We start from the raw sequence: 8,343 nt of genomic DNA, 5'->3' as shown, positions 1-8,343 counted from the left end.
CTTAAAGCAAGTATTACGTTACATAATGTTAACAGGAAAAGGTCTTTACCTGCAAATTTTCTCTCCGTGCCGAATAGAGTACGAGACGAGAAAGAAGAAGACAGTAATAGTCATTCCAAATTACAAAGATGTTATCTGCAGAATTTCTGTGCGAGTACGAGAATTGAGGAAAATTTTACGTGGCATAATTCTACAGGAAAAGATGTTCACATGCAGGTTTGCTACCCGTGTCGAATAGAGTGCGAGAAAGAAAAGAGAGTAGTAGTCATTCTTATTTGAAAAGCAAAATTACATATAGGCTTTTTGTGAGTGCCAAACAGAGATGAATTGCAAGACTTGGGACAAGTCTTCATAATATAAATATTAGTAGAAGAGGAGATTATATGCAGGTTTTCTGTGCGTGCAAAATAGGGTGCAAGAAAGAAAGAAAAAATGGTTGTAGTCATTTTCACCTGCAAAGATTTTATATGCTTATTTTCTCTCCATGTCGAATAGAGTGTCAGAAAGAATAAGAAATTAGTAGTCATTCCTACTAGAAAAGACTTGCATATTTTCTCTCTCCATGCCGAACAGAGTGCCACAGAGAATAAGAAAGTAGTTACCGAATAAAATGTTACAAGCAAAGTTTATTATGCGTGCCGACTAGAATGCGAGAAGCAAATATCACGTGACAATACGTTAACATATACATACAGACTTTCCATGCGTGCTAAATAGGATGCCAGAAAGAGTACGAGAGTAGTAGTCACTCTATCATGAAAAGTGTTTCCATCCATGCAATGTTGGGGTATGCAGAACTCTTGCAGAAAAAAAAATACAACAGGGAGAGGGATATGTGTGCGCCACACCTGGAGAAATGAACTTTTGGTTAAACGATACTATATATGAGTTTTTTCCACAGATACATTTTGGAGGTGCTTGCTGAGGAAGTGATGACATTCCTAATCATGGATAGGGAAGGCTGTGATTATAGTTGAGCGACAGGGAAGCATTTGGTGAGGAAAAGCCGTTGAACGCGGTTTACGTGGGAAAATGGGACGAGCTCCCCAGAGTAAACACCCACCAGTGCCAGATAGATATCGAGGGAGAGTTACTAAGGAAAAATGAAAATATATTTGGAGACCAAGACAAGTTCTTTCCTCGTTTTGAAAAGAATGTGCGCAGAGGATCACCAGCAAATAACTGACGGGGTTCTCGATACCTCTAAACAACTGATTTAGTTCTATAAGTAAAACCAGGTTAATTGCTGGTGTGCTGTTAAGTAATAAGTATTCTGATATCGTTAGTACGCAAATTAATCTAAACAAGACGTAATGGGAGAGAGAGGTATTTTTAGTTTGTAAATAATTGCCTAAATGATCACTTTCTTCCCTTCTTCAAACTTTTGTAAACTGTGGATATTATTTCTATGTTAGCTTTTCGTAACATTTGTATTATCTCTCCCTTAAAAGATTTTTCGTTTACCGCACAGAGCCATTTACAATAAACATATATAATATTTTCATTATAAGATCTCGCTGTCGTTATTGCTCTGTTGGAAAAATTGTCGCCATCTAGATAAAAACAAAGCAGCCTGAGTATTAACTAAGCTGGGTTAGAATATGTACACTCTAAGGAGCTCAAGTTACGCACCGTTACACATTGAGTGCGAGACTCACGCAAACAAATTATTTCTCATGTTCTTAGGTTGAAATTGTTTTTCTGATTTAAAACTATTGATTCTGAGATAACAAACTGCTGCTTGACAGTAAGGTGCCTGAGAAATAACCAGTAGTTATCTTTGTAAATATGATGTAATCCTTGTTCCCTTTGTACTGGCTTCAAACACTTTCCAGCAGCTGAAACTCTTGCTTAGAGCAAAGGCATGCATGCATGTCTTAGCACTCCATTTTTTCACAATTTTCCAATGGAGTATTCCTCCATTCTCCCTCAGCAGGGTGATGCCTGCACTGTCACAGTCAAATGCTAAGTAGTCTAGAATCTTACTCTTTGTCGCCAAAATAACCTGGAAAGCTGTTTTTGACATGCAAAGAAATCTCCTGTGTACTGTCAAGATCAGCGATGTCAAAGGTATCCAGTGACAAGAAAGGGTTTATCATAAACAAATTACAAAAACAAAATTTGGACTTAAACTTACTGAGCAACTCTTCACACCCTTAAACATCAGTATGCATATTCTCCAAACTGTTCTTTACATGTTACCTAAGGTGCTGACAAGGAGAATTTGTTTAACAATAAAGAGAAAGAAAGAACTTCTTCAGTTGATGATCATTTCCTTTATTCTCATGACCTTAAAGTTTGATTCAGGGGTGACATTGTAAGGAGAGATCAGATGTTACATGTAGTTACCTTTCGGGGTAAAGTAAAAGTACCCCACAGAAAAGTCAGAGCAAATAAGATCGCAATGGACTTATTATAACCAACAATGATGACGACACTCTGATAATAATGGTGGTGGTTTAACCCCTTTAACTCCCAAGATCTGATTGTTAATTTTCCCCTCTACCTGCCACACATTTCCTTGTCGTGTTTTGTAGGTTTTGGATGTTAGATCAAAGTAACACTTCTTCCTGATAAGTTTGAATATTCTCATTACATGTTTGTTGGATAATAAGTGGATATTATGAGGTAAAGTTATATGTTCATCACTTGTGGGAGTTTCTATTGTTTTACATCAATTTGTAACGTATCCCTCTAAAAGTGTTATTTGCTGCGGTTCTAACAAGAGCAGCAAATTATTGTTTTCAAGGTTATAACTTTTCGACAGTTGTCATGTAGACATGGGAATAAAATGGCGGGATTTTACTAAGGCAAATCACTCTAAGCTGACATCGCTGCTGGCATTGGTGCTTTCTTCTACAATACATTTCTTTTAATTTACACCAATTTTCTTTGCGTGCATTTAGTTTGATTATAGGTGGTGCGTAATGTATTTACAGTTTGTATTTATATACGTTAGTTCAACCTCTTTACCTCGAGGTTCATGTTCAGTGTCTGTCTCTGCATTCGGGAGGGTACAGGTTTCTCCTCAGATGGAAAGGGGGTTTTCCTGACCGGCAGCAGGCACAGATCTGTAAATTACACCAGTGATCATAAAACTGTACTCCAGAGTTTGCTGTCAACATTGTAATTTTTTCTTGTTGCTGCCTTTGCAGTATTTATGTGATTGTATAAATAAACGTGGACTGATGCTTGCTTTACGCTGAGCCTCTATCCAGTACAGATGTCAGTTTTCTATTTCACAATGAGCAATTCACTGTTCCCGATTGTCCACTATTTTGAAAATAGGGAATAGAGAAAACGCGACTATTATATCTCATCCTTTGACAGTTTCCATAGATTATCCAGAAAAAAGATTACAAGAAAACACAACGTATAAGCTAGAGGGTATAATCTTGAAAAAAAAAAGTCTCTTAACAATTTACAAGGAACGCAGAAGCAATAAAAAGGCAGGATTGCAAGTTAGAGTTTGGGAGGTGCAGTAAGAACAAGGAGCATGCCAATAAAAAGCATAACACACTGGGTTTGTGCCATACAAACAACCTCAAACCCTGTGATAAGGTCATGGACTGCCTACTGGTGAGCTTGGTGCTGTCCCTGTATCTGTGTACAGTTGGTTTGTAATCTGTTGAAGTTCTTTAATTCCCTGAAATGATCTTTCATACTTGTGTTGGACAAGAGATCGGTAAAAATGCACACAGCAAACCATACCAAAACAATGCATACAGGTACTAATACCACAGAAGCAGCCACTGCCGCAGGCTCACTGTGATTGTAAAACTTCACCCAACAGAGTATTGCAATCTCTGCTAAAAAGAGAAGTGTTCCAAGACCAGTTGAGAAAATCCATACAATTTCTAACATTATGGATGTTTCAAAACGAAAAGAAGTAAAGACATCGTTCATTTTCCATAGATGTCTCAAACAAATAAACATAATCAGACATCTCCTTTGAAAGATTCACTTATTAATAAAACATAGGATATGCTGCTCTTAAAGACAAGCACCACTACTATTTGAAAATTTCGTGTTGAATACCGCTAATATTAAAAGAAACGAGAAAAGTTCCAATCAACAGGGATGTACTTTCTTGTAGGAGAACAAATTTCCCATGATTTGCTTGCTTTTTGAAGAGAAAACGGATGAAGTTACTGCAATATCAGCCTGAAAAAACAATGTAATCTTTGATGGGGTTTGAACCTACTTTCGAGTCATTTGTAATCGAAGCCTTTTGATTTCGTAAAATGCAATTTTAAAATGTCATCATTTTGACTTTCAGTCCACAAGTCAATCGAGTATATAAGTTAAATTTAGGCCGTCCAGTTTTTACATGAAATGATTCTGAACTTACAGATCATCTAACTTTATCATGATTGCGTGTAATAGCTAACGTCCTTGCAGGCATGAACTAGAATATTATTAGAATATTTGCTCAAACAACGGAAGAGATGTTTTTGACCTGTTACAGTGCAGGTGACTAAACCACACTTCATGTCGTGGAAAAGTGACGAAAGAGTGACCAACCCTTCAGCTTTATAGGATTTTCCGCTCAGAATGTGACCTGTATAGTATTGACCGCTCGGGAAAAAGCAGGAATGACGACATGCATTACCATCAAAATACAATCATATCGATTTTTAACTCTATATATTATCTAACGCTGACGCGGGGAAAATCCAGACATGTCTATATATATTGGATACTCACTTGGGCTTCGAACCGCAGTTGGTTAAACTTAGCTTTAAGTCTTAAATTTAAATAGTCCAGTTTTGGCCGATGGCTCATCAACTCGGTGATACAGGAAATAAAAGGCGCTGATGTCGAACGTTTCTTGAACGCTACCAAATGTTTACTTTTGCACTCAGACTTGGGAAATGACACACGGTAATCCAATCAATGTAGCAACACAAGATCTCTTTTTAATCCATTAAACTTCGTTTTGTGAGGATTGTTCAGACCCCCTTCCGTGATTCGATGAAACAGGCCAAGCAATTAAAGAGGCCAAATTTATTGGTAACAACATTATAAATGTTACAGTGCTAACAGCTAAATTTAAATCTTCAAAAGAGCTACATATGTTTCACATGTGCGAACTTGATCATCCCATTATGATTAAAATTAGGTCTAATAAACGACAATTGGTCATTTAGGTGAAAGGACTGTGTACTGTGTAGGACTGTGTTCCTTTTAAACTTTAGCCGGCGATTAAGCAATATTAAAAAATTAAAAAAGCACAAAAGTAATAGATATAAAAAATGTCAGAATAATAACAGGAAGTGCTCTCAATAAACTAATATTACACCAATCTTCTTAGTAGTATGTAAAAGAAATTGAGATCTATCTAAGCACAAATTATTTAAAACAAGGTACAACGTTCTCAGGCAATTTACAGTAATAGAAAGAAGTTTTGAGTTTTTAAAGTTCAATTATCCCAAACTTATAGAGTTTTATACAAATACAAACAATCCAGTAGCACTGCATAAGATGCCTACGTGCAGCTAGAAAGTTTCAATATTGATTGATTTTGATTCACTACCTGACTTTTTCAGTTTTTCTGTTTTCTTTTCTATTCACGTTACTGAAAATTATAAATGATAGAATTATTACTTGTGTGACTCAGACTCTCCTAAGTAGAGAAACAATTCCGTGCTACTCTCGATTAAATGTCAAAAGCCTATGGCAAAAAAACGACTAACACAGCAACAAAATCAGAAAAAATCCATTCCCTAACCACTACCTTTTACCTTGGAGTTCAACAATCAATCTCAAAGAGTACATAATGAATCACCAAATCGAGCCTTGTAAACATCCTTTTACAAATTATCAAACTGAATTCTTCTTTTTAAGAAAAAAAAACTAATGTAGTCAACAAACCATTATGATATTAATACTCAACTCTGTGGATACAGAGCCATGTCCATTGAAAATCGTTTGTGCGTGTAATCTTCTTAGCTACAATTGAAGGCACGTTGCAAAACATTGTTAAAAATTCAAGTTTCAACCTACAAATGTGACAAGCTTTCACATGAGTCAATAAAATGTTTAAAGAATCGAAAGATTAGTGATGCTACTATTATAACACTTCATAACATGCGGCTACTCAAATATCTGAACCCGATGATTGTGAAAGTCAGTAACAACTATCCTACCATCACTGAGGACTGCTAAAGAAGATGGTCCAGTAAATTGTCCTATCTTTTTTCTTCTGAGCCAAATTTCCTAGAAACTTTCCATTCACCTCAAACACCTGAATTCTATGATTGTTTGCATCACAGACCATCAGGTGCTCAGCTTTGTTAATTGACAAATGATAAGGTCCATTGAACTCTCCGTCCCCTGTTCCATACTTTCCAAATTTGTACAGAAAATGTCCAGCTTTGTCAAAAACTTTGATACACTGTTCCGCAAAGTCTGACGCTATAAGATATTCCTTATACTGGATACAGTGAATGGGTGTAGAAAAAGAACCCTCAGAGCCTATACTACGGAGAAACTGGCCGTTACGGGAAAATAACTTAATTTTCTTATTTCCGCTATCAGCCACAATACAATTTCCGTCACTACCGATGGATAACCCGTAAGGATAGCTGAGTTGGTGATCAAGATTTCCCTTTCCACCAAACTTGCTCAGAAACCTCCCCCCGCCCACTGAAAAGTTGAATTCGATGATTAGCTGAATCTGCTATGAAGATGATTCCGTTTTCATTACCGATTGCAACCCCTATAGGCGAGTTAAACTCTCCCTCTTTATCCCCCTTAGACCCAAATGATCTTAAGTAAGTTCCATCACTACTAAATAATTGGACCCTGTTGTTATCATTGTCAGTGACTAAAATTTCATCGCGTTCGTTCACTGCTACTCCCCAGGGACATCTAAAATCTTCCATGACCGAACCATATTTTCCGAAGGATAATACGGGTCTGAACTGTCTAGGTTTTACTTTAGTAGCAAAGGGACTGTTACGAATGTGCTCTCCATTAACCTTCACAGACACACGGCATTTTCCGGTGTCTTTTGCAAAATAGCTGATCTTGTAGCTACCATCTTTGTTATCCAGGACTCGAGTCTCCGTTGCACAGTCATGGCCTTCCTGATTTTTGATCTCAACTGTTACATAGTCACGCTTTTCATAACATTGTTCTCCTTTAACATTTCTTGTTGTCAACATTATGTTTGCTTCTAGTCCAATGATCGGCTTACTGATTCCTTTTCCGGAGGCGCTCGACTCAGTTGGACTAGTAGGAAGAACTTTCACAAAGCCAATTCTGTCAGTCCATACATGATCAAACAATCGTTGATTTCTGACAAATCCAAAATCTAGAATGCTTTGATTGCCAATGCGAGGATAAGCTGACTCAACTTGACCCTGAAATGTTTCTTCTATAATTTGGTTTGACTGAATGATTTCAGCGCTAATATTCCGTTGAAGAATTGCCTCAGTAGCTTCGATGCTTGTTTCAGTTATTTTCACTTGCTTTTCAATCTCACCTCTTTGTATCCTCAGCCGATGCATGGACTCTGCAGCTCTGTGTCTAAGTCATCAAAGGTTTCTTGCTTTTGTGCCTCGATAACAGCCATCATGTTGTCTACAAAAACTGTTGCACGCTTTTCTTTACACTGGCGACGTGTTCTTGAATTTTGGCGCAGTCCGAGTCAAGTCGAGCAATTTCACGTCTTTTCTCCAATGCTGTTTTCCTCTGATTTTCGATCGCAGACTTCGCTTGTAATTTTCTTTCATTTGCAGCTTCTTCCAAAAGCATCTTGGCGTGTCCGTCATGAGTAGTGACAACGCACGAATGGCAAATTGCAACACAGCAATCTTTGCAGAAAAACTCCAATTCCTTACCCTCGTGGCCACGGCTGCGACAAAATACCGGTCGCTTCAAAACATTTTCAAAATCTTGGTCTTTAAAGTCTTTGACCGCTAATACACGGTGTTCCTTATTCGCTTTTATTCCATTGTGAAGACTGATGCAGTTAGCCTCGCACCAGAAAGCACAACATTGGAAGCAGTAAAAGCTTTGGGAGCTGCTCTCTTCGCAATTCCCACACTTAACTCCAATAACACTGCACTCTTTGATGGCCAACACGTCAAGGAGACGGTTGATGCGAAAGTTAGTTGGAAGATCCTCAAGATTTCCACTTCTAGGAACTTGAATCTCTTTCCGACATTCAGGGCATGCGATGATATTGTGGCGGCAACTCGTTCGAAGAATCCCGTTCAAACATTGCAGGCAAAAGACATGTAAACACGGCAGCGTTTTCGGATCAGTGAATGTGTTCATACACACAGAACAGGAGACCTCTTGATGAAGATTGTCTAGTAAGGTTTTGATGTCCAT

At 37.7% G+C, this 8,343-nt stretch overlaps 1 pseudogene; it reads right to left on the bottom strand.

Moving 5' to 3' along the window:
• Window positions 1-6,096: 6,096 nt before the first annotated feature.
• LOC131787567 (E3 ubiquitin-protein ligase TRIM71-like) lies at window positions 6,097-8,343 on the bottom strand (annotated as a pseudogene).

The sequence above is a fragment of the Pocillopora verrucosa genome, chromosome 2 (genome assembly GCF_036669915.1).
Source record: "Pocillopora verrucosa isolate sample1 chromosome 2, ASM3666991v2, whole genome shotgun sequence".
In the NCBI taxonomy this organism is placed as follows: Eukaryota; Metazoa; Cnidaria; class Anthozoa; order Scleractinia; family Pocilloporidae; genus Pocillopora; species Pocillopora verrucosa.
Note: the sequence above shows the minus strand (reverse complement) of the source record. Positions and strands in the feature narration are given on the sequence as shown.